The sequence below is a fragment of the Mastomys coucha genome, unplaced genomic scaffold, assembly GCF_008632895.1.
Source record: "Mastomys coucha isolate ucsf_1 unplaced genomic scaffold, UCSF_Mcou_1 pScaffold23, whole genome shotgun sequence".
In the NCBI taxonomy this organism is placed as follows: domain Eukaryota; kingdom Metazoa; phylum Chordata; class Mammalia; order Rodentia; family Muridae; genus Mastomys; species Mastomys coucha.
Genome location: NW_022196906.1, coordinates 19,458,595 through 19,469,771, shown reverse-complemented (window position 1 = coordinate 19,469,771; position 11,177 = coordinate 19,458,595). Strand labels below are relative to the sequence as shown.

The 11,177-nt window shown below is 44.7% G+C and overlaps 1 long non-coding RNA gene across 1 annotated transcript in view; it reads right to left on the bottom strand.

The window, feature by feature from the left end:
• The window catches only part of LOC116073553, a 2,920-nt gene extending 1,565 nt beyond the window's left edge, over nt 1–1,355 (bottom strand). The window contains exon 1 of the long non-coding RNA XR_004111869.1: nt 1,266–1,355. This is a non-coding gene — a long non-coding RNA (uncharacterized LOC116073553). The remainder of the gene's footprint in view (nt 1–1,265) is intronic.
• Between the last annotated feature and the right edge of the window lie 9,822 nt (nt 1,356–11,177).

Sequence of the window (11,177 nt, the reverse complement as noted above, 5' to 3'; positions counted from 1 at the left end):
AATCCGCCTGCCTCTGCCTCCCAAGTGCTGGGATTAAAGGCGTGCGCCACCACCGCCCGGCCAATGTTGTTATTTTATAAAGGCACACATAAGCAAAACCCCCACAGGTCCTGAGGATGATGAATGGAAGTTTCCTTATTGCCTCAGTTACTTGGAACCAAAGCTACTTGGAGAGGAGTCCTGGATTCTGTATGTGTGTGCAGGTAGTAAACAGAGCCTGCAGAGGTGTCCCCTAGTGGCTCATCTCTCTCCCAGTCACAGTTTCCTACCAGCCCACTGTCTTCTTTTTTATTATGAGCCACCCCTGCCCTGTGCCTGTGTTGTGGATTCCAAAGGCAGACAGCCTTGGGCTTCATCGCCTGCCTCCATTCTATACAAATGTATTGGCTTCAATGTTTACTCAGACTTAGTTAAGTTGCAGCTTAACTAAGCTTGTGAATGTCTTGAGAAAAGCAAGAAGTGAAATGTGTGTTTAGAAGAGCTGTAAGCCAGGTCATTTGCCTGATTCCATCTCTTCCCAGACTGAAGTCTCGGTTGCCATTCAATTTAGTCCCTGAACTTAGCCAGGCCCTGTGTCCTACTCAAGGCACAGCAGGAAGAAGATTCTCTTACCGAAAGCAGAGCTATGGCTGGAGGAGCTGCCTTGAGAAGCTCAATATAGGTCTACTTTTATAAGTACACTGTAGGTCTGCTTTTATATACACTTGATAGACAGTCATTTCCTTTCACCTGTGACATCACCAAAGATGGCCTTTGGGAAATAACTTCTGTTTCATTTTCATACATGGGGGAGTGACTGAATTAAAAAGTAAACTTTTTTTTTCCTCCACAGGTGGCCTAGGCAAAGAGTAAGAGAACCTGGTTCACACTTTTTGGAGAAATTCAAGCTTTAATCCATGGGAATTCAGCCATATTTCAATTTGTCCGTTACTTTTTTATTATTAAAAGAATCATCCTGTAAATGAAATTAAACTAAGAAGTCTGTATGTGAATATGAATATATTTGCATATGTGCACATGTGGATAGAGGCTAGAAGTGGACATCAATGCCTTCCTTGATCACTCTTTGCCTTATTTATTTATTTATTTATTTATTTATTTATTTATTTATTTATTTTGGAGAAAGGATCTCTCACTGAACCTCAAGCTTACTGATTCAGCTAAACTGGTTAGCTAGCAAGTGCCAGTAATCCTCTTTGTCCCCGCATCCCTAGTGCTGGAATTACAAGCGCACAGCCCACCAGCACTCTGATGTGGTTTCTGACCTGTCATGTCCTGTGGAGAGCGGCAGAGCGGGAGAGGCATTCGCCATAACAAGATGGCGCCTACTTCCGCTGTAACTCCTGGTAAACAACTGTTTGCGCATGTGCATAGAATGAAAAGACGCGAGTCACGGCCCACCCCGGGGCGTCATGTGGGGTGATGAGCCAATCATGGGCAGACACGCCGTGCTGTGGGCGGCCGCACTGTGGTGTATATAAGCAGTGCTGATTATTGGCTCGGCCCCTTTTTTCCCTCTGGAAGAGGGCAGTAAACGTTGCTGCAGAAGGATCCTAGTGTCCGCGTGTCTTCTTCTTCCCAGCGAGACGACTGCGCGGGCCACAATGTCCTGACCCAGGCCTGCACTATAAGCACTGTATAAGCACTGTACTGTACGGGTGGCCAACCCCTCACCCTGTGTAAGAATTCTTTAAAAGTGATCATCACTACATTTTTGTAACAAGTTTCCTGACATACTCTCTTGCCATAACCCATTTAAAGTGTGTTAAGTCAACAATCTTTGGTACATTCAGAGTTGTGTGACCATTTTAGAACATTTTCTGTTTCCCTTTTTCCCCACAGTTCTGGGAATCAAACCCATAGTCTCCTGATAGTGTGAAACAAATGCTCTATTACTTAGCTATGTCCTCAGCTCGATATTAGGACATTTTCATTACCTGTATCTTCTTCAGGTGCTTCTTTCATGTGGCTTAGTGTTCATTGTGTAGCATGGCCCAGCACCTTGTTCCTTCCTATGATGAGCAGCCTCCCACTGTGTAGCTGTACTATGTCTCAGCTGGCAGATTTTAGGATCTTTGTACTCTTTGGCTACTGAGCATAAGGTTGATGTGAATTCTCACAAGCACATTTGTTGTAGACATGTCTCCAGTTCCCTTGAGTACATCCCAAGCAATATGATTAACATAACTAAGTTGGCTCAGTTAAGAGAAAAGGCCCAGAAATTAAGAAAGTCTTTCAGAGGACTTGGAGTTCAGATCCCAGGACCCATGTCAGTGGCTCAGAATCACCCGTCACTCCAGTTCCAGTGCATTTAATGCCCTCTTCTGATCTCCATGGATGCCTCCCCTCAGGAGCACATGCCCACAGAATTTACCAGTCTGCAATTTCCAGCCAACCTCTAAGTAGTAAGTTTCTACTTCGGCAGTCAATTACTTTCTGTCTCGCATCTATTAACACGGATGGAAGCTTCCCCTCTGCTTACCTGCAGTTTGATGCTAGTGACTCATGAATCATCCTTGGTGAAAATTGGTTGGTTATAAATGTGAGAACCAATGTCTGGATTCCCAGTTCTGTTCTGCTAATGTGTCCAGTATCATGGTGTCCTGATCCGCAAATCTGCAAGTTTGCTAGTTGTCCTTTGTCCTTCAGTATTGTTTTGACTGTTTGGGTGTCATAGTCAGCTTCAGCTAGTCCTGTGCAACATCCAGGGACAGGGAACTTCAGTGGCTAAACTACCTCCTTTGGCTTGGCTTGGCTGGCATTTTCTTGATTGCTAATTGATAAGAGGGTCCAGCCCTCTGTGGGTGGTACAACCCTAGGCACGCAGGCACGGGAGATATAAGAAACGTAACTGAATATGAGCAAGGTAACAGGCTGCAGCATTGTTCAGTGGTTTGTACTTCAAGCTCTTCCCTCTGCTTCCTACTGTCTGCCCTCAGTGATGGATCATGTCCTATAAGGCAAACCCGTTCCTTCCTGGCATTGGGTCAGAACAGCAATGCTATGCTACGGCAGCCGCAGCAAAAATGACAGAGGAGCAGAGTAGGAAATTTGGGTTCCTTGACTTTTGTTAGCATGAAGAACAACTTGCACAGCTTTGTCAAGAAGCTAGTCAGGAGATCCCCCCCCCAAAAAAAAACTTTATAAAATCTACAGACAGATCTGGAAAATGTTTCCACTTTAACACTCTTTGGTCTTTTGATATATGCACAGGATGTCCCTGTCCAGTTTCTTATTTCTTACAGCATTTGTCAACATTTTTTAAAGCTTATAGAGTAAATATATTTCTTTTTATTAAATGGATTTGGTTTATGTTTATTTTTGTTTATTTTGATGATTTTGTTTTTTTTAATATTTATTTATTTATTTATTTAATGTATATGGGTACACTGTTGCTGTCTTCAGATATACCAGGGAAGGACATCAGATCCCATTCCAGATGGTTGTGAACCACCCTGTGGTTGCTGGGAATTGAACTCAGGACCCCTGGAAGAGTAGTTGGTGCTCTTAACCACTGAGCCACCTCTCCAGCTCTGGTTTGTTTGGTTTTTTTAAGACAAGATCTCTCTGTGTAACAGTCCTGGCTGTTGTAGAACTCTCTTTTTAGACCAGGCTGGCCTTGTACTTACAAAGATCCACTTGCCTCTGCCTGTCAAGGGCTGAGATTAAAGATCTGTGCCATCACACCAGGCTTTGTATTTTACTTTTTAATGATGTTAGAAATGGAATTGTTTCCTTCATTAAACTTTTGAATTGCTCATCACAAAGGCTTTGAGTCTTTTGTATTGTACTTTAACCTTGCCCCGATGAATTTGCCTATTAGTTCTAATGACTTTTTAGTAGATTCCTTGGGATTCTCTCCTTCAACATAATTTCATCTATAATGGGGATTATTTATTTCCAATCTCCTTACATTTTATTTCACTTTCTTACAGCTCTAATTTTTATATTTAAATATTATTAATTTGTGTGTGCATGAAATGTGCTTATATCTGGAGGTCAAATGACAACTCTTTGGGGACAATTTCCTCCTTTCACCTGTACCTGGATTCCAGGGGTTGAACTTGGGTCACAAGACTTTGCCAGCAAACATCTTTACCTGCTGAGCCTTCTTCTGGCTTCAATATCTCTAAGTTTCAAAAATTAAATTCTAATGTTCATACTTTGGTTTGCTTAAAATAGATTTTAAAAGAAGTACCATGTGAATTCTATCTCAATAAAAGTAACTTTGAAGATGTATTTATATTTATTTGTACGTGTGTGTGTGTGTGTGTGTGTGTGTGTGTGTGTGTGTGTGTGTATACCCTCAAAGAATAGGGGCATAGCAGATACCCTGGAGCTGGAGTTACAAGCAGTTGTGATCCTTCTGAGCTGGTTGCTGGGAACTGAATGCTTGACCTCTGCAAGAACAGCGAGTACTCTTAACCACTGAGCCATCTCTCCTGCCCCAAGAAATCTGTTTTTCAGGAAATAATTTAAACCATCTTAAAACCTTTCTATGAGGCAAGGGCTATTAATACGTTGGCTGATTTTCTTGTACGTTTTTATTCTAAATGTATGCATGGTTGCTTTGAAGTATAACTGGACTCATGCAGTATGGGTAATTTGCAATCCTGTTCTTAGGCCTTTACACACAGCCACGCACTTGTTCAGGTTTTATGCAGGCTTGTCATTGTCATTGTTATTTTTATCATCACAGCCGAAGGAACCAAGTGTGGTGACATATGCCTGTAATCTCAGTACCCAAGAGGCTGACACAGAAGGACCTAGAGTTTCAGGCCAGCGGAGTTACATAGTGAGACCTTGTTTCAAAATATAATACTAGAACTAGTAATATAAAAACATAATACTAGTAATAATAACAATAGACTTATAGAGTGAGATTGTCCTGGCATGCGGTCCAGTGGAGAGTATGACACTGACCATTGTTCTCTGGCCACTGAGGATGGCATGGTCCAAAACGTCCCGTTGCTCTTTTATACCTGAAGAGGGGACAGTCCCTTTCACTGAGTGAAAAGCAGAGTTCAGATGGTTTCTTGGATTTTTTTGGGCTCTTTTCCAGCAAATGTCTCTCTTTTTTTAAAGATTTATTTTATTTATTTTATGTGTATGAGTACACTGTAGCTGTACAGATGGCCATGAGCCATCATGTGTGTGGCTGCTGGGAATCGAACTCAGGACCTCGGCGGACCCCACTCACTCCAGCCCCGCTCACACGCCCTGCTCGCTCAGGTGTAATTCACTGTAGCTGTCTTCAGACGCATCAGAAGAGGGCGTCAGATCTCATTACGGGTGGTTGTGAGCCACCACGTGGTTGCTGGGATCCGAACTCAGGACCTTCGGAAGAGCAGTCAGTGCTCTTACCCACTGAGACATCTCGCCAGCCCTCAAATGTCTCATTCTACATATTTTTCATGGTAGTTTTTGATCTATAGAAGAGGAACCAGAGACTGATTAAAGGGGTCTGTAGAAACAGGGAAAATGAGGAAATGGTTGTCCCCCAGTCTCTATTGGTGGCCTGGATAAAAACCAGGACCCTGGGTATTTGGCTACTTGGGCTCTTGTTCTCCATGATACTGAGCTGGCCCCTTTGGCTCACATGGGCTGGAATTTTGTCCTCAGAATGTTTCCCAGGGCTTCTTTCTGCTTCTGCTCTGTTCACCCTCTAATCCATTCGCAGCCTGAGCAAAGACAACTATCTCAGTTGCTGTTCTACTGCTGGGAACAGACACCATGACCAAGGCAACTTATGAAAGATAGTATTATTTGGGGGTTACAGTTTCAGATGGTCCATGACTATAATGGTGGGGAATATGGCAGCAGGCAGGCAGGCAGGCAGGTGTGTTGCTGGAACAGTGGCTTAGAGTTTACAGTTTGATCTATAAGGCAAAGAGAGCTAATGTTGTGGATTTTTGAAATATTAAGGCCTCCCTCCAGTGACATACATAGTTCCTAATTATTTCCAAATAGTTCCACCTACTAGGAACCAAGGGTTCAAATATAACAAACCTATGGGGACCATTTTCATTCAAAACACAACACCCTATTATTTAAATAAATGAGGCGGTGTTAACACTTTTCCATGTTAAAGGGATTCCTTCAAAGCAGGATTGTCAAAACACAACATCTTAGAATTATTTTCTAATTTGCTTACTTCCCTCAAAAGGAGTCTTTGGGACAACACAGCACTATGGGCTTAATATAACCTTGTGGCTAAGGCTGCATCACCAGCATTGATGGCCAGAACAAGAACTATGTCCCATTCTTTCAACAAGGACAATCCAGACAGGCCCCCTGCTCAAAGGTCCCCATCCAGGACTGGCCAGGACTAGTGGGGTGTGGCTTATCCCTCAGCTCTGGCTCTTTAAAACTCACAATACCAGATTAGGTTTGGGCTGCAGATAGAATTTTCCTGTGGGAAGTATAGGATTCAATGCTCCAAGGAGAACAACTGATTTCTCTTTCATGTCAACCCTGAGAGAAACCAGTGTGCAAGTCCTGCCAAACAGAGGCTTCCTGTGCCTAAAGGACTGTGAACATCACCCAGATGCTGGGGCTCATGAAACAAAGCTATAGACCCTCAGTTATGGGAAGACCTCCAGACCCAACAACTTCCTGGTGTCTGTAATACTGGAAACCCTTGGAGGTTACTTCCCATCATTTCCGACTAAAGGTACCTCTGGGGTATCTCCCAGAGACCTGACCTAGCTAATCATCTTAGGATCCATCACTGCCTGGACTCAGCTGGTGCCTTCCCACCCTAACCTTGCTTCTTTATTTAGGGATTCACATTTGTCCCTGGGCCCGTATCATTTCCAAAAAAGATCTCTCTTCAGTGTGGAAGAGGGTTACAAGGTGTAATCCTATGTAGCCCAGGTTGCCCTTTAACTCTCCATCCTCCTGCCTCTCCAGTCCTGAAGTTTCAGGCATGCACCATCACTTCTGGCTTTATAAGCATTCTTCAATATTCCAAGTATCACTGTTGACACATGATATTGTGTGTGCATGTGTATGGGTGCCTGAATTTAAGAACTGCATCCAGCTTGGGTCCAGCTTTCCTTGTCTCTGGCTACCAGATGTGAGAGGTTTTTTGGCACTTCTTATGCCTGCCAGTCTGATATCAAGAAAACCAAAGCCGCCAGAAGAAAAGCACATGAATAGTTTTCCCTAGGATGAGCTTGCCGGGTTCCAAGCCCTTGAAAACACTTTGTGTGTTGTCTCTGCATTTCACTGGAGGGCTCCTCAAGGCAAGAGCAAGCGCAACTAGTTCCTCTGTTCTATTCCCAACTGCTTTGGGCTGCCAGCCACGTAACTACAAGACACTGAAACATTAGTATTGGAGGATTCCTCCATTTTTATCCCAAAAGTCCCTGCATGGGGATTAGGGCCCTGGAGGGGTCCTCTGGGTGTCCAGACCTGGAGGTCTTAGGGTTGAACATCTCCCCCTACATGCGGATGGCTGCAGCACACCACCCCTGCCAGGGCCCTACCAAGAAGGGGGCTCCAGTGCAACTCTGCAGTCTGCCAATGGTCCTAGAAAAGACCTGCTATACAGACCCCCACAGCCCTATACCTCCCATCCTCCATACCCTTGTTCTGCAGCCATCTTTCTCCCAGCAGCTCTGTTCTTCCTCCATCTGTGTGAGAGCTTACTCTCCCCCATCCCTGAGAGACAGACAGGTTCAAAGGCGCTACCCCCTTTCCAGCCTCCAAATCGCAGCCCTCTGCTCAGAAACATGGGAAACAGCTAAGTCTAGTTTTCTTTTGGTGAGGCAGGACACCTTTCATTCCTTCTTAGTGAGTCATGCCTACCTACCCCACAGGCATGAATGGGACTCATATAGAAGAGCCACAAAGCCAAGCAACCATGGTCTCCATTGCTCATGCTATTGCACTGATAATGAGCACATAGTACATTCTAGATGCCCTACAAAGTAGAGAGCAAAATAGGAGTGAATTTTATTCACATGAAGATGCCATGGGATACAGCTAAGTCTTCATTCTCTAAGTGAGAAACACAAGGCTTAACAGTAAGGTCAAGAAGCTTGCTCAGAGGCAGAGGCAGAGGGATGGCTCAGCTGTTAAGGGCTTGCTGTCCTTCCAGAGGGCTGGAGTTCAGTTGCCAGCACCACACCAGCAGCTCACAACTTCAGGGGTGTGTGCGCCCTCTTCTGACCTCCACAGACACTGGCTTGCACATGCACAGATACACACATAGGCACATAAATAAATGATAAAAATACAATTTTAATAAATATAAGAGCTGGGCAGTGTTGGTATATGCCTTTAATCCCAGCAGAGGCAGGCTTATTTACAAGCGAGTTGCAAGATAGCCTGAGCTACACAGAGAAACCTTGTCTTGAAGCAAACAAAGAAACAAACAAAACAAAACAAAACAAAAAGAAAAGAAGGAACTTGCTTTGAGGTCAACAACAGGGGCAGAACTAGTTTGCCCCTGACAATGATTGCTATCTGTGTAAGTCGACCTTTAACCTCCTGGTTTCTATTAAAAATAATAATAATAATAAATAATAAATAAATAAAAGAACAACAAAAAACCATTAAATTAGCAAAGCCTCCTGGTATGGTGAGGTGATGCTGTGTGCATGTGAGCTTGGCCTTACTGGACCAGTCCAACATTTTCTGTATCCTGTTTCTCTGTCCCCGACACCGCCTCCCCACACACACACCTACCCACATAAAAGTTGCCAAATTCATCTTCCCAGAAACCAGTCTTTTCCCTCTCTTCCAAGGAATCATTTCTCTTTAGCTATAAAAAGTTTCTAGTAAATGAGAGACCCTGGAACTGGACAGCCAGCAGTGGGTAACCATGGGCTGCCTTCACACACCCACAAGAGAGTGTCCTGGGCTGGGATGTCTCCCCCTGGCCAGGTTTGACTTTAACTGAATGGACTCATGTTTGTTCTGAGGTCGGGCTGATCTGGGTTAGCTGACTGAAGCAGGGCACACCACACAGGTACTGTACACGTCCATCTAAGTAGACACGTTTTCTTTGGTCCTGAAAGATAGTCTCTGCAAACCACACTGCAGCTAGCATGTTTCTTCTCTGCAGCAGCAGCTGAGCCAACACAACACATGTGGGGACAGTGTTTGATATCAGTTGCTGAATTTTACACAAGTGCTTCCATTTGGCAGATAGAAAAATGGACAAGAAGAGAGAAAAACTTGTCTCTTAGAAAGATGAAAGACAGAACCAAGGTAGGGTTTTCCATGAACCAAGTTCATGTTTCTCAGAAAGGACTTTCATATTGTAGCTTCCAGAAACATTAATTTAGTTGCATACCCTCACTGCTCTGGCAGGGACTAAAGCCAGAGCGTTCTGGAAGGCTGGCGCTGAGGCAGCACTGCTCTCTAGTGGCTGCTGGCAGCTGTGTTCCTGCTCTCCCCAACCATTCTCAGGCAGCTCACCCTCCCATAACACACACACACACACACACACACACACACACACACACACACACAGGGGGGGTGCAGAGGGAGAAGGAGAGAAAGAGTGGGGGAGGAGAGAGAGAGAGAGGTCTGCCAGACAATGTCAATAGATGCTTGAAACCAAAATTAGGATAGTGAGGGCCCACAGTGTGCATTCACCATTCCAGTTTGTCCACTAGGGCATGAAAAAAATCAAGCCGAGTTCACCTACCTATTGAAGAGGCTTGTATCCTCCATGCATAGGGTAAGATCTCTGGGAATTTTTTTCCCCAACATAATGTTTTATTGATTTTTTTGGAGTTTCACATAATGCACAATCACTCAGACCACAATCACTTCCCAGGTCCACATCCCAACCTCTGTGACCTCCACCAAAGGGGGAGGAGGAGGAGAAGGAAGAGGGCAAAGAGGAAGAGAGAGAGAGAGGAAGAGAGAGAGAGAGAGAGAGAGAGAGAGAGAGAGAGAGAGAGAGAGAGAGAGAGAGAGAGAGAGAGAGAGGAGAGAGATAAATATAATATACCAAGTCCCATTTGTATGGCCCATAGACTCACTGGAACATGATTAAAGTACCAGTGGTCATCCCTTTAAGCTGAGTCCTTTCCCACCCTCCAGAACCCATCATTTTTGAAGAACTACACTTCAGGATCCCTATCATAAATATTAAGAGTTCTCTTCAATGACTTCCTGTTTAGGCTGTTACTTTGTAGGGGGTGGGTGTGGGGGAGAGAGGCTGTCACAGAGGCCATCTATGTCTCTTATTCTCAACTGTGAGTCTGTAGTCAACAATACCTCTGCACAGGAGGCTACTTTACCTTTTAGAGTTAGCAGCAGCATGAATCACGGACTTCCACATGATTTCTGTGACCAGTATGGACTACAGACATCCACATGACCTCTGGTATCAGCACAGGCTAGACACCCCAGTGTGGTCTCTGGTGGTGGTACAGACCAGAGACATCAACACGACCCTCAGCATCAGTACATGGATATCAACATGGCCTTCGGTGGCAACATAAGAAATGGACACTAACATGAATGACTTCAGGCAGTAGCATAGACCAGGAACATCCACATTGCCTTTGGAGGTAACATGGACCACGGACAAACAACGTGGCATCCTATGGTAACACCAGCCACATGTGGGACAGTAGACTATGACAGGAAACTTGGTAGACTTTGCAGGTTCAAAGTCCCAGCACACTGACATTCACCTGAGACGGTAGGCGGCTCCCCGCTCCCTGCCAGATTCCTGGCCTGGAACACGGACCACATTTCCCCCATAGGGTAAGGTAAGGTCACTTAGCCCCAGGACAGAGTTCTCCATGCTAATGAGGTATCTAGAGGCCCTGAGGGTTTAGCCAATAAATTTTTGTTCCCAGACATTCCTCCCTGCAAAAGGTATTTAATCTCTAATCCACATTGAGGAGTTGGCATCCAATTTCCACCCATTTTTCAAGATGAACAGTCAATAAATGGTATGGACTGTCTCTTCTATTGAAACCACCTTGGGGAACATGAAGAAGGCCTTAGCCTACAAAGCCATAACCTAAGTCTACTGTAAAAGGCACCTTTGTGTTTCTAGACAACTGCTGCCAAGCTAAGGACAATCACGGATGAACTAAGCTGGAGTTCCCAACTCTTTGAGACTCCGCTGCACCTGGATGTCCTGGCATCAAAGGGGCCTGAGGACTCCTTATCCTTCATTCTCCACTCCTCTATGTGACACC